At 39.5% G+C, this 21,816-nt stretch overlaps 1 protein-coding gene across 3 annotated transcripts in view; it reads left to right on the top strand.

Moving 5' to 3' along the window:
* Positions 1 to 21,816, top strand: part of lpp (LIM domain containing preferred translocation partner in lipoma) — a 185,499-nt gene that overhangs the window by 20,800 nt on the left and 142,883 nt on the right. For all 3 annotated transcript variants that reach the window (XM_004552832.4, XM_004552833.3, XM_004552834.5), the window contains one exon: positions 9,547 to 9,591. The gene's annotated coding sequence lies outside the window, so the exon portion shown is untranslated. The remainder of the gene's footprint in view (positions 1 to 9,546; positions 9,592 to 21,816) is intronic.

The raw sequence follows: 21,816 nt of genomic DNA, 5'->3' as shown, positions 1-21,816 counted from the left end.
CTCTGTTGACACAGAAAAAACTCTTCCCACTTCTTTCAGAGCAGTTAAGAGGACAAAGGTTTAAAAACAGTGAATATGACACCAGTGTTTGTAATTTGATGGACCATGGAGGTGTAGTACAAGCTGACCTAGAACATTTGATGACTCATCTAAATTCCCCCCCCCCCCCCCCCCAAACATTCAGTCATTTTTTGATATATTATGAAAATTTCCCTCTTATTTTAAAAAGTCCCATCACTGAAAGCCAGCACTGTCTGGCCCTTACTGTTTGCTTCTCAGGTTGCTATTGTGCCAGTTTTTTGACATCATTTAGCCGCTTGTGGCTCTCATCGCACGGTTGTATGGTCAGGCAGCATTTTTCCTTTTCATTTACAAATCCTTTGAAGCCGATGACACACAAATGCTTTCAGTGTTTGTTTGTTTTTTTTTGTGTGATTCTCACAGTGCTCTCAGCTACTCTAAATATTTGGATCAGCACAGCACTCATCACTGTCACTTCTCCCTGACTGACTCATCAAAAATAAGAAGGCTGGGATTTATGATATCGATACTGGCAACGATTTTGGAGGAGAAACTGATCCTGGCTGTCACTCATAAGCCAGTCTTTTATGATCTAACATTGAAGAAGATGTTTTTGTAACCTATAAACAGGAATAGCTGTGTTCTGGTTTCCTCTAGCATCCTCTTCGCTCAGTGTGGCTCTGAACAGACATCTGCATGCATGCCTTTTTTGTGGCTCCATAGTCTCGCCACTTAGACTGCATATTACAGCCCACCAACTATACATGTGACATTCAGGTGAACAGGAAAGACTACTTGTCCATGGTGTCTCCAAATAGCTGTGTTGATGTGTAAATGCCACGTAAGTTTTTGAGAGCCCTCATTATTTAGGTCTCGTCTAATCCCTTTTACTTAGGCATCAGTCACACGGCTTGGAGACCAGTTGGCATCCCCCCGGCAACCAGTAGTTGCAGAGAAAAATGTGTTTCCGTGGCTGTTTGGCAACTGGTTGCTGGAGTTTGTTGGTAATTGCTTGCGTAACATTGGTCACAGTGGATTATGTGGTGCAGCACCGAAATCCTGCTTGTGATTGCTTTAGCACATTGCTATGCTTGTCTGTAGTTAGTATAGAAGACCTGTCACTCTGTTTGCTTGCAAACACTCACAAACTACAAACTACTAGTGGTTCGAAAGTGACCAGTGCTACACAAACAGGAAATAAAAGTCATTTGCCTTCAAAGTAGAAGTTTCACCTTTTGAAATGTGTTTGTTATAACTGTTATTTTGAAGGTGAATGTTCTGCATTTGTGGTTTGTGTCACATTTTTCATGTTTCACTGCTGCTCCGTGGTTAGTGTTTTGCAGACATTTCAGTGTAAAATACAGGCGATTGTGGCAATCTACCTGCAACCAAAGCAAATGGTGTGAGATTTACACAGCAAATCAGTGGATCAACATTTCAGTGTGTGAACTGCTTTGACATAAAACATCAGATCTTAGCAAACGCTCTACTTTGCATGAAGCAAATCTAGTGTTTTTGTGTTATGTATATTTACATGTGGTTTTACTGAACATATTGGTTTTAAAAGGTCTTTGAGAGAGCCCTCCAGCTCCACAGATTTTCTCATTGGGACAGCTCTGAGCCCTCACAGATTTATCAGAGACGCATGTAAAAGTCTGAGAGTCTGTGATGGTGGACTTGGGACTGGTTTGTAGGGGCAAGTAGGGAACAGGAGGGAGGGACGTGCAGAGATGCAGTTTTCCATATGCAGCATGGTTGTTATTATATTCAGCGTCTAGGGTTTCTGTTTGAAACATGCAGGTATAATCAGGAGAACAAACCAGTTAGTAGGCAAACAACATATACAGGTAACAGAAAGCTGGGAAAGGCTGGTCCCTGCAAGGCAATATTAAACAGGCTAGGCAGGTGGGGGGATTAGGTAAAACTTGGTGGGGGCAACCTGTGGACAGGTGTGGAAAATTCCCGAAAGCAGAGTAGAACTATCCAGAAAACTCTGAGACTTTAGAATGTGTCTGTAACCGAAGATGCACTTATATACAGGTGTGACCAAAATTCCTTAAAGAAAATCTCAGTGTGAACGAACAGTGTGTGCATGTGAATTTGCAAGTGATGCAGACTGACATGAGCACAAACAATTTTTAACCTGCCGGCTCCGTAGCACAAAGTCCGTGCAGAGGAAGGCAAAGACCCGTTTAACTCGCAGTGAGCAAGCGGGTGTTGTCTGTCCCACCCTCGCCTAAATCAAAGAGACCGTTTTCGTCAGTGAGGAGGAGTCTGAAGTGGACCATCTAGTGTTGTGGAAGGGCAACTGTTGACAATGTGCTGACCTCATTGATGTTTCAAAACACACTCGCACACCAGAAGTGTTTTACTTTTACTTCTGCAACTCCGAGCTGCAGATGCAGCTCCCCTCATTTGTGCACCTTTATTGCCGAGATCAAAGGAAGTGACAAGCTCACTAAACAAAAGTCGAACTGGGTTACAAGGACAAGCAGTTAAAGTCATAAAGGCTGTAAACAAGATCACAGTTTAGTCTGATGATGTTGGCAGTAATCTGTAATTGCACAGGAACATTGTGTGTCCGCACAAATATGACAAATGCAGTTAATGTTAAACAGGAAGTGGGACAGTAATCTGTTGTAGACAGCTCGCGTTGTATTTTTCCTGGTACATTTTGTTTACTCTTCAAGGACCCAGCAAAAGGTTTGTATTTTTGAATTCTATCAGTGAACCTTTATGTAATTATACCACAAAATGTGCAATTACAAATTCAAACCTGGAGCTGAAGTCTGTAGTCTTATTTTTTTGGTCCACGTGAAGCTCTCACGAGCGGTTAACATGTCAGGTATAGAGCAAAGAAGCCACTTGTTTCCTTATCGAGGTTATTTTCCCTGCACTTGAGTCTGCCCTCGGGCCTATTCGTGCAAGCCCACTGGTCCTGAACTGTGCCTAGTTCAGAAAAGGGTGCCGTGCGCTAATTTAATCTGAACATGGCTTTCACTTTGCTCTAGTGCTGGAAAGAAGTGGTTATAAATACACCATAAAGCCCAGGAAAAAGGGCAAGGTGTTTACAGGGATATGTATTTTTCATTGCTTTGGTCTACCTTTTCGGGCTGTAAACATTAAGGCCCAATCAAGTTGTCCGTTGTAGGAGCACTTAGAAAGCATGTGTCCACAGAGGAAATGGACCCAGCTTCAGACCTGGCAGATCTGTGTGACAAGTTTGGGTCAGCTGTGCAACGTGAGCATTCACAAACATCACATACCCCGTTAAAAACAGCAAAGTGGTCCTGAATGCAGCTTGGAGTTGAAGGTTAGAACAAAGGTGATGCGTGTACAGTGTTTTTAAACTCTTTTAATTCTATCTGTCGTAACCTGATGGGGGAAAAAAAAGAGCTTTTCAGGACCTAAATTACTTTTCTTTGACAGATTGTGGCTCTTTAGAATTGTGTAAATGGTCTAATGTACTTGGATGATCAGTTCTGTTTGATAGGAAAGTGGTCTATCTGAACAGCTAATGGCTTTGATAATTTTAGCATTTAGCTCATTGTCTTTTTTCCTTGGAAAATACTTCAACCTAAGTTATCATAATGGATGTGGCATTGAGTGAAATTGCCTCATTTTATTAAGTTGCTATCAAAAAAAGATTGCACATTTCTTTGCCCATGTCTCTTTAATTTATTAGTGCAGCTTTGTTACTGCCTAGCTAAGAAAGAGGTTTTCAAACTACAGCAGAGTTGAAGGAGAGTTCAGAGTAGTACTAGGTGACAGTACAGTGGAGTACACAGGTAAGCAGGGGGAGAGAGTCAGGAATGACATGCAGTACATGGCCCACATGGACTGGAAGCCGGGTGCCTGCTTTCACAACCTGCTGAGCTATACCAAGTGGTTTTATTTGAATAATAATTTTGTTCTTGTAAACAAATGACAATAAGAAGCCAAAATAAGCAGTAAAACCTTTTTAAAAACCTTTCTTTTTTCCATTACAAAACGCTTATTTTATGTACAGATGGTTATGGTTTTTACCCCTCAGTGATAAAAGACTGATGGGTATTGTCGTCATCCTGTCAGCTGAGCAGGCAGGCACCCACGTTTGTGAGTGTGATAACTCAAGAAAGAAGTGATGTGGGAGCTTCAAATTGATACCAGACCTGTATCTACTAAAAACCTTCAAGTTTGAATATTGGTGACCTCGACCTCAAGGTCAAAGGGTCAAAGGCCAAGTTTTCTGAAAATCTTGTGAATGTAATAACTCAAATAAGACGACATAAGATTTTGAAATTCATACAACAGGTGCATCTACTTAGGTGGCTGAGAAATAAACCTCTATAAGATAAGATAAACCTTTATTAGTCCCACACGTGAGAAATTTTTTGTCACGGCAGAAAGTACAAGAGCACTACAAAATTAAGCAAAAAGTAAAGAAAGAGGTATTACTGGCTGCTGCCAGTATCTTTGAAAGTGGAATAGTCACCATTTTTGCCACAGGGGTCTGTTTTGGGTCCAACTCTGTTATCTTTATAACGCTGCCTTTGGGATCTATTTTCAGGAAATACAACATTCCCTTTCACTGTTATCCTGATGACATCCAAATTTACTTCCCCTTGAAACTGGATGTCTCCGTCCCAGTGCTGCCTCTGCTTAACTGTGCATGATGTTAAAAAACGGTCAACACATAATTGTATTGTTTCAGGAACTCATGCCCTTTTGGATAACTTGTCATCATTCCAACACTGTAAGAAATCTCTGAGTGTTTTTAGATAGCTCTTTTAAATTGGAGAAGCAAATGTCCAGTTTTTATCAGTTACATGAAATTGCCAAAGTGGAGCCTTATCTTCTTACTAAAGACCTAGAAAAACGCATTGATGCCTTCATCACCTCAAGGCTAGACTACTGCAATTCCCTTTTTTTATGGGTCTTCAACACTCACCTCTCCATAGCTTGCAGTTAGTCCAAAATGCTTTTTATAAGTCAAGTGCACCCCTTTCCTTCACAGTGGTGGATCTTTGCCCCAACCTAAAAGCCCAACCTCTGGTAATCAAAATTGATCTGGAAGAAGTAAAGATCATAAAGGAATCTCATAGTTCAACTTGTGGAAGAATCATTAACTGTGGTTTCTAACCCGGTTTATTTTTGGCACCTTGGGACTCCACCGCTTTTCCTGTCGCTGATGTGCAGGTCTCCCGAGGGACCAAATCTGCTGCCACCTGGGCTTCTTTGCGCCCCTATTGGCATCTACACGCATCTTGCCGATGAGGACCATGGCCCAGCAGATACTAACTCCCCAAATGTCCCTGTGCCCCCCATCATGCCTAAGTAGTAATTGTGCTAAATTGAGTTGAGATGTGATGTGCGGTAACAGTGACAGGTGCATGCTGCTGTTGCTGTAGTTTGCCAGAGATCGATGTAGCATCGCACGGTGTAATTCAGAGGTCATGGACAACATGACATTTTCTTTCCCACCTCTTTGCTGCACTTTACTTGACAGAGTCATATCTCATAAAAAAAAAATCAATAATGCACATATTTTTAGATGTAGTATGATGTAAACTTTCCATGGTTAACATTGTTGACATATAAACCTACTGAAATCTGAAAAAAAAAGTCGTCCCTTTAAATTCATAACTTTTATTTTTACTTTAGAATCGGCGGTGTTCGGTTAAAGTTGCCTCATATACTCTCACAGTGAAAACAAGATCTACTGAAAAAAGCTAGTTGACACTTTTTAATGAAATAAATTGAACAATGAACAAAAAATGAACAATAACACAAATTGCATCTTCCAGGGCATTCTGGGAATTGTAGTTCAAAAAAGGTTGTTTTTTTTATTGTGCCTTCAATCCATCTTCTTCCACTTGTCTGTGTTTATTTGTAGAATATATCAACATATATCGGATAAAAATGTGTTATCGGTAGCTAAGCCTTTGTGCCATAATGTACAGCAGGTATTCTTTTTACTTTTCATGAAAGTGAAGTGTTTAAACAACTGCCACACACAATCACTCTATTTTTCCTTTTAGAGCTTTGTAATTGTGTGAGCATTAATTTTTTTCTTTGTTTTGTTATTTGTTTTTTAAAATTAGGATTATGTCTGAAAGCAGGTGTTTTCTTACAGTTCTAACAGTTATTTTGGAAAAGAAAAAATATGAGTCATATATGCCTGAGATTAGAAAAATGTGCTTGATAAGTTATCTGCTCGGGATTAACGGTGAGCTTCTTCCAGTGTAGCTGAGTGAAATCTCTGTCAGCACTGGCACAACATTTCTGTTAGACTGTCTCTGTGTTAGACACAAAATAGGTGAAAGCTGCCAAATTAGACCAAATTAGGTCTTATTCTAGCTCATAACCATGTATAGTAGTCATGACCTGAAAGCCTCACTTTTGAATATCATGAGACTTGTGTGCACGTTGTTAATGTAGACTTTAGGAAAATAGTCTTTCCCACACATAATTTTACTCAGGTGAAAGAATATAACTAAGTGTGAGAAAAACTAGAGCTTAGAGAAAAATCAAAACTAACTTTACAAAAGGGGACACACATTAGCAATTAATCCTTTTGAGAGAGAGAGAGAGAGAGAGATTCAACCATTCAATCCCAGATTGACTCACTTTTATTTTGAAAGCTAGTTTCACCAAACAAACTACTCCTGGTGTTTCCTGTCATGTGTTATGTTTTCAAGGTAGGTCACCACAGAGACACTTTAAAAATTAAAATCAAATCAAAAGGTACTTAGTAGATTTAAAGAAATAAATCCTATAAAATAGGTTTAATAATTAATTTAAGAATGTGTGCACACATATATATCCCCACCCCCCATTCCCAGCCCCATCATGAATACAATGTTTGGGAAACCGTAAAAGTTTGAGAGTAGTTTTAAAAAATTTCTTCTTGTACAGATTTGGAACAGCTGCTGTTTCCTACTGCTGCCTTACAGGCACAGAGCTCGTTCACTCTAACGTTGCTTTAAATTCTCTGAGTTGACCAAGGTTGGCAACGGACGGCAACGCGCACACACACCCGTGAGCAACTCTATCCCGTGTTTTCCACGATTTCTGGCCAGATCACATTTTCTGCTCAGCTGGACATTTCCCCAGATGTCTGAGCACAGAACGTGCTGGACTCAGACACTCAAAGATCAATCAAATTTAGTGCCCAGGTCTCAGGCCCTCTACTACTCAGGAAAGCCTTCACAGCCATTGGTCAGACGTTGGCGCTAACGCTAGTCCAGGTTCTCTTTTTTTTTTTTTTTTACCTCAGGAAATCTGGATGTAGCCTCAAAAGTCTGTTTGTGTTACACACACACTCCTGTAAGCTTTGTGTGTGTGTGTGTGTGTGTGTGTGTGTGTGTGTGTGTCGAGCTGCAGAAAAATAATATTAGCACTTGCTAAACCACCCTGGGTAAATAAAGGTATAAATAAAGAATCCAAACCACAAAGCAGTGGCACGCAACTTAAGTTGATGGTAAGACAAGCAAACAGGAAGTGAGGAATATTTTCTAAACACTTAATAAGGTCCCAAGTTAGCTGTTACTTTCACAGTCAACATTGCGTGTGCAGATAGCACAGTAGTTATTGTGTGTGTGTGTGTGTGTGTGTGTGTGTGTGTGTGTGTGTGTAAAAAGGGTGGCCTTGATGGGGATACTTGGAGGAGAAAAGCTGAAGATGGTGTTATAAGAGAGTGGCCATTTTTCATTGTTTGGTATCTGTAGAAGAAAATAGGTCAGGGCGGTGAGCTCTGAAACATTCTGTCGGCATGCAGCTCAAAGATTCGAGAACAACAGATGAATTCTTTGCACTGGCACGGTGACAGAAGGCTAGCTCACACGTGCGTCAGTACTTCAGCAGATAAATTAGAAGGAAATATTGGAAAATACCTTTTGTAATACACAATTTTGTGGATTGATATTTAAATGACTGATTGTCTGCTTTTTTGTTAGCGACTGGGGTTGGATGATTGGTAGAATATTTTCACATCTGTCAAAATCAGTCAGCAGGTTTTTGATTTGTTTTTTTTTTTTTTTTAAAGGAATTTTTTCATTTGAATTTTTTTTTTAATGTCCTTGTTGAGAATTCGTGAAATTGTACTCACAGCATTAGTTTTTTTGTTTTTCTTTAACATCCCATCAAATATTTCACTCTTGCTTGATGTCTAATGGTAATACTTATACATTGCTAGACGCAAAGTTGGTTAAATAATTTTTTTTACCATGTGAGCTTCTTTTTAATGTGGAAAGTTTCATAAATATGAACTAAAACATGCAGCAGACATCCATTATTTCACATATATTATTACATATTATTATGAAGTAGTTGCAGTTTGTCATGTTTATTTTCCCTTCTGGTGGAAGGTTTTCATAAATATATAGCATGCAAGTTTAGTTGATGATAATGTGTGTATGGGGTGGGGGTGGGGGGGTTGTTTTTTATAAAATATACCAAGGTGCTCAGCAGTAAAACTCCTAATTAAAAGTGAAAAGTAAAACATTTTGGGGGATAAAATTACTGAGTACTTTTGTTTGCATTTTGAATAGGCTCAGATTGTCAGACTGCATGGAAAGACTCCAAAATAGAGCTTGTTCATCAACATTATTTCCCTGGAGAAACGTCCTCAGCACCTCATCTGCTGGTTACTTTCCATCCACGCCCGGCTGCAAAAAAAAATAAAAAAAAATCTCAAAATAGGAAGCATATGCTAGAACAAGGAACGCCACTTCAAGCAATACCCGTTCCTTAACATTAAGACGGCGTACAGAAACTGGAGTGAGGTTGAGAAAAGACCTAGTTGTCAATTGCTTGTTCTCAAAACACGCTACAATACTTGCAAAAACAGAAAAAGTAAGTGTGAAGGAGGCATGGATAACGATTCCCAAACTGGTGCCCACCAGTAATTATGATGCGAGTACAAAGAGATTTTTGCCATTCTGAAGGGAAAAGGGGAGTGTAGGTGTATTAATTCCTGTTCCTTCCTGCTTCCTCGACTTGGAAGTTCAGATTTAGAAAAATAGCCCCCCTCCCCTCCTTCAAAAGGAAAGAAAAAACAAGAACTGTCACATTGACTGACGCCAATCGTATGTAGCATCTGTGTTCCCACTACTGCTCCCTATAGTATATGCCACACTGTGGCAATGTGGGAAACTGACACTGTCAATTTATCAGAACAAAAGCATTCCTCAGCAAGAGAAATACACATCTTTGGGCCCTGGAGACAAAAATCATTCCACCCCCACCCTTACCTGCATCTAAACAGAATGTAGGACATTCACAACACCAGAAATAGAAATTTCAGTCACAATTATCATTTTTGAATTTATCCCCTGCAGTCAAAAGTTAGCGTTTAACTTGAGGAGTTAGAGAGAGACTTTAATGCCAACTTTTTAAAAGTAAACAGCTGCATGAAAGGCGATGTGGATGGATTCAAAATTGGACCATTTCAGTTTATTTCTTCAGATCTTTTCTTCTTGAAATGATTATTTATTATTTGCGACAAACTTGTTTTTATTTATGAGGTGTTTGTTGTTTTTTCAGGTGTCTGATCCTGTAGCCCCCGCCATCACTTTGTGTCAAATTTGGGTAAGTACCCGACCTAATTTTAACTCCTCTTCCTCCTCTTCTAATGTGTTCACGGACCAGACAGGCTTCCATGAACGCTGGATGTGTTTCCATGCAAAGTCTGGTTTTATTTCTTTTATTACCATACTTTAGGTCGGGCATCTTACATGCATATCTACAGGAAAACTAATGCGATGCTTGATTGGTAGAGGTAGTTAATGCGGAGTGGCCCTTTTTGGTTTTCCTGTTTAGACATTGAACCAAAAGCCATCTTACCTTTGTTTGTTTCTTTTATAATCAGGATGTACATCAGGATGTATGTTGTGATGAATAAGTAGGATGCACATGTAACTCGGTGAGTTCTGTGTTTGTCACACGTACACCAAATTTGGAGGTAGGAAATTTTAAAACATGTACATTTATGATTAAATAATTTGCAGTTTTTTTCAATAAATGTGTAACAAATTCTTGTTTATTAGTTACAGATACTTGTGTATTATTCAAGGTATTTGCGTCATTGAAAATTGGCTTAAGGGTGTTCCCGTGATGCAGTCTTAATGTAGTTAGTTAGCCTCGGTGAGGAGAAAACAGATCATGTGTTTTAGATACCAAATGTGGGGAAAAAGCGGGCTCCTTTTAAAAAAAAAAAAAGTGGAACTTTGTCTAGTTTTCCACTACACAGAAAGACCACAAGCCTTCAGCTCCTGTGTGCTCCTATTGTCCTGCTCTGAGCCAAACCCTGCATAGGAATTTATTTGTGATCGATTCTGATCTACAGCGAGGTTACATAGATAGATGTCGTGACTTTCGACTGCATTACTTCAGCCTGAAAACAACGGTCACGTGACTCACTGTGGTGTTGTAAACAGCAATAAAAACATCAGTAAAATTATGAAATTACCTTAATTTTACCCATCCAGATCATCATGCTTTGTGTTGTTACAGTCTCCATACTACATACTTCATTATGTAATTATTTTTTTAAAGAATTCATTTTTGCTAATAATGTGCACAATTGCGTTGAATTAATTTTTAGGTGCATGAAAATGTTGAAATTGTGTGAATTTAATTTTGTACGTTTAAACAATGTAGAATTTGATCATTGGGTCCTTAATGCAAGGAGTCTTCACCCTGATATTAAGGTTTGATAAAATTCTTATGCCACAGGAATTTTATCTGATGTTCTCTCGTATATCCTCATGACCACACACGTCTTGAGGGAATTTCTTCACATCAGTTCACTTGATGTCAACAATGAACTGATAGATTTTGGTGATAAAAATACAACAACATGACTCCATGACGAAGGATTCAGTATTCACGTGGGACATCAGTTACCGAATACCTCACTGCTTTCCAAATTATTATGCAAATAAGATTTTAACGTCATAAATATTCAGTTTTTTTTTTCCAGTTAAACTCAATGACGGTATTGTGTCTCAGGCCTCTTAGGATCACTGATATATTCATAATTAGTGATGTCATAATTAGTTTGCTAGGTGAGCCCAATCAAAGGGAGCCTAGCATGCCACATATTTTAAACAACATCAGAAAGAAAAAGGATCTCCCTGTCGCAGAAAAGTGTCAGATGCAGTGCAGTGCCTTGGACAAGGCATGAAAGCATTAGATATTTCACAAAAAGTTTAGCGTAATCATCGTACCGTGAATGAATTTGTGGCTGATTCGGAGCACAGAAGGGTTTGTGCAGGTAAAGGCATAATGAGGACGGTTTCTGCCAGACAACTTCATCGGATTAAGAGAGCAGCTGCTAAAACGGCATTACAAAGCAGCGAACAGGTATTTGAAGTAGCTGGTGCCTCTGGAGTCCCATGAAACTGAAGGTGTAGGATCGTGTAGTTGTGCATAAACCTGACATTTGGCCATCTCTAAAAAATACAAGCAGAAACAGCTGCAATGGGCCCAGAAATACATGAAGATTATTTTCAAACAGTCTTGTTTACTGATGAGTGCCGTGTAACCCTGGATGGTCCCGATGGATGGAGTAGTGGATAGTTGGTGGATGACCAGCGTGTCCCAACGAGGCTGCGGCATCAGCAAGGCGGTGGCGGAGTCATGTTTTGGGACTGAATCATGGGGAGAGAGCTGCTAGGCCCCTGTAGGGGTGTGAAAATAACCTCATCAAAGTATGTAGTGTTTCTGACTGAACACTTTCTTCAATGGTACAAAAAGAACTGTGCCTTCCGTAGCTAAATTATCTTTATGCATGATAATGCACCACCTCATGCTGCAAATAATACCTCTGTGGCATTGGCTGCTGTGGGCATGAAAGGATAGAAACTCATGATGTGACCCCCATCCTTTCCTCACCTCACCCCTATTGAGAACCTTTGCAGTATCCTCAAGCAAAAGATCGATGAGGTTCAGAGGCAGTTTACATCAAAACAGCAGCTGTGGGAGAAATATTCTAACATCGTGCAAAGAAATTCAAGCAGAAAATGTTCAAAACCTCACAAATTTAATGGATGCAAGAATTGTGAATGTTAAATGAAAGAAGGGGTCTTATATTAACCTGTAACTTGGCCTGTTAGGATGTTTTTAACTGAAATAACTTTTGTTTTCTTCTAATGCTGCAAATTCAACAAATTACCATTTTCAGTTCTTTACAACAATACATTTTTCAAAACTCTTTTGTGGATAATAATTTGAAACAGTGTAAATAAGATTTGAATTGTGCTCTAAAATATTTTTTTTCATTACCTCTAACTGGTGGAGGCAGATGGTTGCCCTTCCTCGAGCCTAGTTCTATTAGTTCCTTCCTGTTAAGTACTTCCTTTCCACTCTTGCCAAGTTCTTGCTCATAGGGGTTTGTCTAATTCCTGGGCTTTTCTCTGTATTATTATAGGGTCTTTACCTTATAATATAAATTGCCTTGAGGTAATTGCTGTTGTGAATTGTTGCTATATAAATAATATTAAATAGAATTTAATTTAATTAAATGGCCAACTATATTCCTCTTTCTGATCTCTAGTTAACATCCTTCTTTGGATTGTGATCTTTTTGTGGAAATGTGTTTCAAATTTGGCAAAAGTGCTCTGACTGAGAGAGAGGTCAAGGAAAAAGGTAATTTTGACCTCAAGAAATGTTTTTTGTTGATGTTTTTGTGACATATCTTGAGTAGGGTGGGTATCATTTAGGTTTTATCCGATACCGGTGCCAAACCGGTACTTTTGAAACTGTGCCGGTGCTTAAACGGTGCTCGAACCAGTGCTTAATGAATGGAGAACACAAATTTTGTCCAAAAACCTCTCATGTTTAGCTGTTTTCCACTTTTTCTTTGGTCATTTTAGCCTTTTTAGCCAGGGTGAAGGGAGTATCTGCCATCAAACAAGAAGACAGCCGCATGTAACTACGACGGTGCTTGCTAGTTCACCTTACATGCATTAATGTAATAATGTGGTGAGCATACTCAACGTAAATTACACACGAACAACATTAAGCTACTCACGCAGGGGAGAATGGCTGCTGCCATGATGATGGCAGCAGCAGCCATGATGGGTACCGGATACCGGATACCGGTACCCATACCTAATCTTGAGTATTAGTATACACGAGTTACAATTCCATTTAATAACCGTTAAGGCCCATAAGCCTAGAGAATGGTTGACATTGGTCTTGCAACTACTTGTTGGAAACCACCTACCAACCACTGGCTGGAAACCATAAACCAACAGCTGGTTGGCTACCCCTGTTTGGAAACCACTGGTTACGAGGGTTAAATGTGTAATCCATAACCAGTGGCAAATAGTTGCTGAAGGCAATCTCTGTTAAATTGATTGCTAAAGCCCCTTTCACACAGGCCTAGAAGACCGTTCAATGAACCTTAGGCAACAGTTGCTTGCTAAGGAAAAGTGTGTACAATGTGAATGGTTGGCAAGTCATTGCTGGTAGTTGCAAGTAGTCCGTAGGGAAAAGCTGGTCGTAGTGTGGTTTACTGGACCACTGGTTGTTTTGATTGTTTTGGAAAGTGCAGGTTGCAGCTGTAAGGCACAGCTTTGTTTTAAGCTTTGTTTCCAGGTCTGGCACGTTTCCAGTTTCACTAAAGCCCAGAAAAGCGTGAGTGTGTGCAGGTAAGTCGTTGTATTACATGTAGACTGTGAGTGACTATGGCTGCAGGCAACCAAAGCAATCAAAAGGAGGTTTTTGAGGCAAAAATGTTTCAAATCAAAATGATGAGACCTGTTGTTAATTCAGTGTTGTCGCAAAGTTTTTTGCTGCTCATTAAGTATGCACTTGGTGTATTAGTTAAGGCCTACAGTATCTCTTTGTCTTTATCTCCTGATTAGCTGCCTCTTTGTTGGCATTATTTCTGATAAGCTGCTGAGAACTCCTTTAACATCCACATCAAACTTGTGTTTCTGTCTTCTGATAACACTAATGGTTTTCGCTGTAATTGATTTCAGTCAGATGCAGTTTATTGATTGATCAGTACTTCAGTCACACTTCTGCGTCTATAATCCCATTGGAGATGTGCAAGCCTGACTTTTCCCCCCCAAACCTGTTGCTTGAATTGTTTTAGATCACCTGAATTCACTTTTAAGTCATTTTACTTCTATTAAGCAGCGAATACAGTTTCACAGAAATTTCACAAATCGTAAAAGCAGACGTTAAGATAAGCTCTGAGGTGTCTGTGCTTAGCAAAGCATGCACTGTTGTTGAAAATCAAAATTTGATATATTTTTGAAACAGATGGTAAGGAGCTCATGTGGGAACTTGAGCTTTTCTTCACTGAATATGAAAATGTTGAACAGGTGGTCCAAGAAGCTTCATTCCCTACTGCAGCTTTCATTAACTGACTTTCATTCTTCTAGTAATAATACGCTTATTCTGGCCCTCAGAGAGGGGCAGACAAAAAAGCTGCTGCTTTTTTTTGTAGGTAAGAAATGGAAAAAATTGAGGCCTTGGTATATAGTATTAGACATCAGCATCACCCAAAATCATGTGACACACATGCAAGATTTTTAATGATCTGATAAGCATCCAGAATGTGTTTCATTTGCTTCATAGTTGTGTTTCCAGGTCTTTTTAGTGGTTATGTGAAATACCTTGCAGTGGGATTTGTTCTACAGCTGGTTCTCTATCACTCTGCATAGGCAGAGCTGCATAAGTCCCACCGATTGTGATTGTTCAGCACAGAAGCTGTGCAAACAGAAGTATATAAAGTTATTTACATTTTTTTAAAAGTAGCAGACACGATTCCTCTGTGGGTCCTGAGCAGGGGTTCAAGTGGGAATTGGCTTGTGGGGGGAACCCCAACATTTGGAGAGGTGGTCCAGTGTTGGGTAAAGAATCGCGCAGAAAAAATTTGTTTAATAATTTGTATTTTTAATGCTTTTAGATTTTCCTTTCTGGACAGGCTGTTATCATCTGATGTGCTGCTGTTTTGAGATTTACTGCTCTTTGTGGATTTAGACAACTGAATTCAGCGAGATAAAAGCAGATGTTGCATGAGCTAATATGGCTCCTTTGCAGTCCCTCGACACAAAATACAAAAGGTAGAATGTGGTGAGTGAAACTAAACACTAACGAGTTAAATTGATTTCCCTTGATCTAACCTTGTGGTGACCTTTGACACCAGAGTTTGCTCCACACAGTTCCTTACCAGATAACTTCATCAATACATCATGTAAACTGATTTTAAGGAAACAAAAACGGTAACTAGAATATTAAAATGCTATATGTAAACTCTCAAAGGTTGTGTAGAGTTACTCCAAGATGTAGTGCTTTACACATTCGCCTGTTTGATTCTGGGAGGAGACACGAATCCCAGGAAAGTCAGAAAATCTACCAAATCGAACATTTGGAGCTACCCGCTGTAGTGACCCCGTGGGAACGAGGGAGGAGCCAAAACTAGCTTCTTGATCAAATGTCCCTTAGCTGAGCACTCCTTATTTTTGCAAATGATCTCTCATCCTCTGCTTTCTTCTCTTTCTTTCATCTTTCTGCGTGAAATAGTGAAAGATGTGAAGTTGACACACAGGAAATAGAGAAACTTGAGCTTTAGTCAGCTGACAGATTCAGTTTTTCATTGCTGAGATCTGTTGAGCTGTTTGGAAAGTAGCATCTGAAATGATCAGCTACGTTACTATGGTCACGCTCGCTCCTCTTCAGCAGAGCCAGCTACGTGAAGAAGTGCCATGAACGTATGACTGGGATAAGTTTAGGGTGTAAGAGCCTTGGGGGGGGGGTTATCATTTTCTGATTTGTTGAGTATGATTGTGGCAGAAGCAAATCTAGGCTGCTGATTACAAAACATTAACAAGCTTTATATTATTATGCATTAATGTGCCTGACATTAACAGAGTAAATTTCTCATTAATTAAAAGTGCTGGGCAGCTAAACTGCATTGTTCGGGTATGTTGTAGAGAAAGTCTTTATAAAGAAATAATTTCAGCTTTGGTTAAAAACAAATCATCTGCAGCAGTTTTCTTATATAATATTATTCAAAAAAGTTGTGGGTTTACAGTTTCACATTTATAGCATGTAAGGCTCGAGAGAGATGATGCATTATTTTAAACATGCAGAGGACTAAGTGACTGTTTCAAATTTATCTAACAGATGAAAAACATTTACATCCTGTTTTAAATTTAATTTTACACGTGTTAATTTGGAAATTCTGAATAAAATAATTGTACATGTAAAGCTTCATCTAAAATTGTTGTTGAAATCTGTTTCCTTTCACAACACTTGTCATAAGGTGAGTCGTTTCACAGAAAGAGAAGCATTTCTATCCAAAATGTCCTTTAAGCCATCCTTTGAAAACTAAATTAGCAGCAGCTGCCAATAGTGCTGAACATTTAAGGTGGGATTTGACTCCAATCAAATGTTTTTTTAAGATAAAGTAGTGCAAACCTGCCTTTACACAGAGATTGGTTTCATTTCTCCTTCAACAGTAAAGGATCAAAGAAGCAGAAAAGTGAGTTGATGGATACCACCGCACACGACCGGGCCACAGCGCTGGTGTAAATTTAACTTGCCGGGGATGCTTCTTGGTTTCTCACACTGTTTGTTTGGATTGCTGGCTCACAGTTTGGCTGTTTGGGCCAGATTCTTGAAGCACACATCAAATCGACGGATGACTAGTGAGGCTGGCTGCCAGCTGAATTTCAAGAACAGTTGAGCTTCACAGTAGAATATAAAATGCTTAACTCTTTGTTGAGCCAGAGACGGGCTTTCTTTGACTCATTTCTGTGAAAGGACTTTATATAAATGGATAAATCCTTCAGGTTTTACTGGACTCTCCGAGGAACTGCATCAGGGAAGTTATGTTATGTCCTCTGTATGAATTGTTGTGGTCTCTCGTTCAATAGTCATGAATTGCAGCACCGATTGTTCTGTTTTTATTCTTCAAGTTCCTCCCAGTCCTAATACCATCCTACCGTATGTAGAGAAATCACAGCACCTGAATGGAGGCATCTTTTTAGAAAAATATAAGTCCTAATTCTGAATCGTTTCCCTCTTTACATTCTCTCCAGAGCTTTTCCAACCTCATAGGTTTGGCAGCATGCTATATGTGCATTTATTGTTAAAAGCTTTCATGACTGAAACAAAACCCCATGTAGAAAATCTGATCCAAACATGTTTGCTTGGTTTTAGCTTATTATATCTAAAACAAGTGCTTCACTGCTCATATCAAGCCAGTAAATTGTGTTTTATTGGCTACTACCTAAACCTATTTTTTTCTCATATGCATATTGATATGATTTATGTTCATATGATGAGTAGCACAAAGTCACACATTGTTTTTTACCTGGAAAAGCATAAAACATGGCCATCCAAAACAGTCAAGATGACCACGACTAGGCGCATGAAGGTTTTTGTGCCCACTCAGGGCTCTAGAGTGCGACCAATTTGGTCGCAAATGCGACCAAATTTTTCAGTGGTGTGACTAAAAATAAATATTTGGTCGCACAGGTGCGACCAACTGTTCCGGTAACAAAAAAAAAATCTCTGTAACTCTCCGTGTGGTCAACAACAGACACACATTATGCCCCTATCGTGGACTAAACCAATCAGAGATAGTCAGGGGCGGGACCTCTCTGATTGGCCGTGGTCCAGTTGAAAGTGCAGGTGGAAGAGAGAGGTGAGTAGCTTGAATAAAGCGATATCAATTCATTAACGGATTCCACACAAAGACCTAAACACGGAGCGGACCCAACACATCAGAATCAGCTTCGTCTTTCTCGGCTTTCTCACCCGACGGCCTGAACACGGACACGCTGTCGGAGCTTAGCGATTCTTCGGGTCCGCGCTGTGTTTACGTCTTTTTGCGCTGATTCTGAGCTGCAGGTTTTGCCTCTCTCCAACCAAAATTCACCGAGCCTGCAGCAAAAGAAGCAGCAAACTGCGCTTCACATTTGATCAATGTCGTCATGAATTCCCTCTGACTTTTGCTGTTTTGCTTCCACCACGATAAAAATCACACTTCCTGCACAGCTCTCTCTCTCTCTGTACTTCAGGAACAGTTTCCCGTCTCAAATCTGTTTTCTGCATTATTCATTCGCTTATTACCCACCAGTCTAGCGTTGTTTACAGCGCTTTTTCTTTTTTCACTTAAATGACCTCGGACAAGAAAGCCTAATTTCTGCTGTTCAATACTGAAGAAATTTAAATTTCTTAAAATTATGCAAAATTGCAGAATATTTTTAAGGTTATCTGCTATAAAAAGCCAGACCAGGAAAATCTCCTTCATGTTTTCCTGTGTTTTATTCTCAGTTACTTTCACACAAAGGCATCTGCTGTGATTTTCACAATTCTGATGAAGTCTCATGTGTATCAGTACTGATAAATGATCAGAATTATAATATTTCTGACTGTCTGAGGCTAAATTGAATCAAATCAGGACTTTGAGAACCGGAATTGAATGGATTATAGAAATCAGTGATGATACTCAGCCCTAGTGAGCAGCCTAGGCCTGAGAGAAGTGGATGTACTGTAGCTGTGGGTAATAAGAAAAGATGAAAAGAACTATTGATAACTTTTTTGTTAAGTTAAGGCCTGATCTGTCTGAAATTCATAGCCAGTGCTCTGACACGGTGCCATCAATATTTGAATGCTGAAAAAGCACAGTGTATCCAGAAAACACATTATATGCTGCAGTAAATGCACTGCCCAAGTGTCCCCTCTCCCCACGGCCTTTCAGCAGCAGACAGCAGCAAACAGGTCGTCAGAGGAGGCCAAGATGATGATTAAGTTTTTAACATTTTCTACAATATTGACAAAGCACTTTAAGCACAAGTTTGTTAGTTAATAATTTAGAAATTAATATTGTCTGTATGGACTTCCCCCCCCAAAGAAAGTGCACATGTAAAACTGCGGTGTTAAGCGATGCGGTTGAAAAATTTGAGTGCGCCTAACTTTTGTGCCGGTACGCCTAAATTTTTAAAGTTAGGCGTACCGGTGCGCCCATGTCAAAAAGTTAGTCTAGAGCCCTGCCACTTTTGGGCCCCTCATGCCATACACCAAAGAAACCCTCAGATTTGTTGATCTGTTTAAGCTGCAGTGTTTCCCAGCTTATCCCTCTGATATGTCAGTGCCACTTTAGAGATGCTGGGGCGATGAGACTAATGTAGGCTCCGGGAGGATTTTTACTCAACACTCCCCTATTTCTCTGTGTGTGTTGTGTTGTGTTTGCAGGGAGCGATAGGCTCAGAGCCTAGATGAGAAACCTTGTAATAATATGTGAGCTGCCTCACTGCTGTGTAGGCACGTTACCACATGGTTGGTTCCATTGAGTCTTAAGTTTTATGCGACAAAAGAAGTGTTTCAAGTATCCTGTTATTCATTGTTTCTTGTAAATGTTCAGTGGAGGCGAGTCCTGCCGGCTCTGACAACCTTGTGCCCACATTTGACCAAATATTAGACAGAGCGACGGCACAGGAAAACAAACTTTCCTCTCCAGCCGTCTGGCAAACATCAACAGCACCTTGTTAAAGCAGCAACTGCAATGACTGGACTTTATTAATTTGCATTTTTTAAATTATGGGGCATGAAAAGTCAGGCCCCACCTAACTCTCCTCAGAATATTTAATGAAAATTGTACCTTCATATTTTGAATATTTTCTTAGTTACAGGCTCTTGAAGTACAAGGAGCAGACTGAAATTTTGCACTTTTTAACTTTATTCCAGCATTTCTGATACTGATTTCTGCTTATTACAGTGATTTGATGAGTTGGTATCCAAATGCTAATTAAAAATGACACCTTTCATATTCTATTGCTTATTTTGAGAAGCCGTCCCTGACGCTTTTTGCTGATATCGCCCTTGAAAATGTACCCAAAATGCATTTTTTTGAAGTTTTCTCCAGCAAAATCTAAGAAAACAGATCAAACTTCCGCTGTGTCAATGCTTGTTTCAGTTCCTCAGTGTCACAGACGTTAAGCTAGTGCAGTTTATTTAAACCATGATATATCTCATGATACTGAAGCTCAACGTTGGTTAGAGATAAACCACTGAACAAAAACCGTATTTTGGCTCTAAATTGCGACAGTTGGAGTGGGTGTAAAATTGATTTGGCTTCAGTTTTTTTTTTTAAAGGAGCTTTAATGTGTCTGTCAGCACTCAAAGTTTCATGTACATATCCCCTGTACTTATGAAGGCATGGCAGATCAGAAATGCCCGCAGGGCCTGTAACTGAAGAGAAATTGCATTTGGCTTCATCTAAATAAACTGAAGTTATTGTTCCCCCTCAAAAAATAAAAATCAGCTGATTCTGGGGGATGTCAGGTGGGAACTCTTTTTAGATTTTGTTGATTTTATACGGAATGAACCTTTGAATGTTTATCACAATGATATGAAACAAAACTGTGGCCAAAATGGGAGATTGTTGTTGTGTAATGATTTTCAGGCAGATTTTCTAAATAACTCGAGATGAGCTTTAAGTTGTTTAAGACAGACATAAGTATGCACTAATGAGTCTTTATAATTTGATTATTATGGTGGATGTCATGTTATCAGGCCTTATGACTTCCTTAAAAATGTGGAATTCCTTATTTTGAGGACTGTACAGTCGGCACTAATGACTTAATCATATAAAGTCATTTCTTTTTTTTCTCTTTTTTCGAAGAAATGAAACATTTTCCTTAAATATCCTATGTAAAGACACTCTTGCATGATGTCTTTAAATGCTTATTTTTTACATGTAAAACAAGGAGGAAGCTTGTTTTCTTGTTAAATTTAAGTTTTTGTTTTGTTCTTTGCTTTTTTCCATTCCTAATCAAACGTAATCATTCTCGTACCTGACAGCGTTAGTCCTGCGTCAGCATGTTTGAACGCCTCGCGTGGCCTGATTGGACGGTCGAGAACATCAACATACAAAAGCTGTTCAACAGAAATTTGTTTGGTTTGCTTACATGGAGCCTGAAGTGTTTTACATTCATAAGCACTGCTTAACGGAGAGCTGCAATAGCGCTGTTGTGGTATCTATTGCCATGGGATTGTGTGCCTCATTAACATCAAAATTTGGCAGATTTGGATGAATGAGGCTGAGAGTGCAGTCATGTCACAGGGGTAATCTTTCTCACTTGTTTTCCATTTTCTTTCCTGCCTGCTCACCTCTTCTTCATTTCTTTCTTCACTCTTTCAGCCTAAAAAACCAACAACAACTCATCATTAGAAAGAGATTCTGCCCAGACCAGCCTCAGCAGATAAGACTCAGTGAGTTATGATGGCCGAGGTGGACATGGCCAAGTGGTCAGAGTGAGATTACACTGCATCTGAAATAAATATTTACTTGAGATATCTGTCCTGAAGATGTTATCGCACACAGGCACGCCGAGGGCAGATACTCTGTCACATGCGGTTGGTTCATGCCGCCTTAAAGCTGAATGGACCAGACCCACTTTATTCAAAAACCATTTGTTTGTACTGGACAGAGTAGATTTAATTTCTTTTTCACAGGTATACTTTGTACTTTTAGACTTGCAGGTCCTACATCAGATGATTTCATACTACATGTGACTGACAATGCTGCTAATAAATTGGAGTTTTAGTTGCCAAAATTTTAAGGTTAGTCCAGAAATGAATGGACAATATGATGGGGAAGCTTTTTCTATATAGTCTGTCTGTGAAGCCTTGCTGCAGCTCCTGGGGCTGCTGAGGTCACGTTGTAGTACTTTTACAACTGTGCACATCGTTGGTTTATTCAAGACTGATTCGAGTATTTTTGTGTTGTTACTTTATCAACGGGCAGTGCACAACAGAGGTAAAGGAAATGCAGTAGGGGTGGAG

This window comes from Maylandia zebra, linkage group LG23, assembly GCF_041146795.1.
Source record: "Maylandia zebra isolate NMK-2024a linkage group LG23, Mzebra_GT3a, whole genome shotgun sequence".
NCBI lineage: Eukaryota > Metazoa > Chordata > Actinopteri > Cichliformes > Cichlidae > Maylandia > Maylandia zebra.
This window is presented reverse-complemented; position numbering and strand designations above follow the sequence as displayed.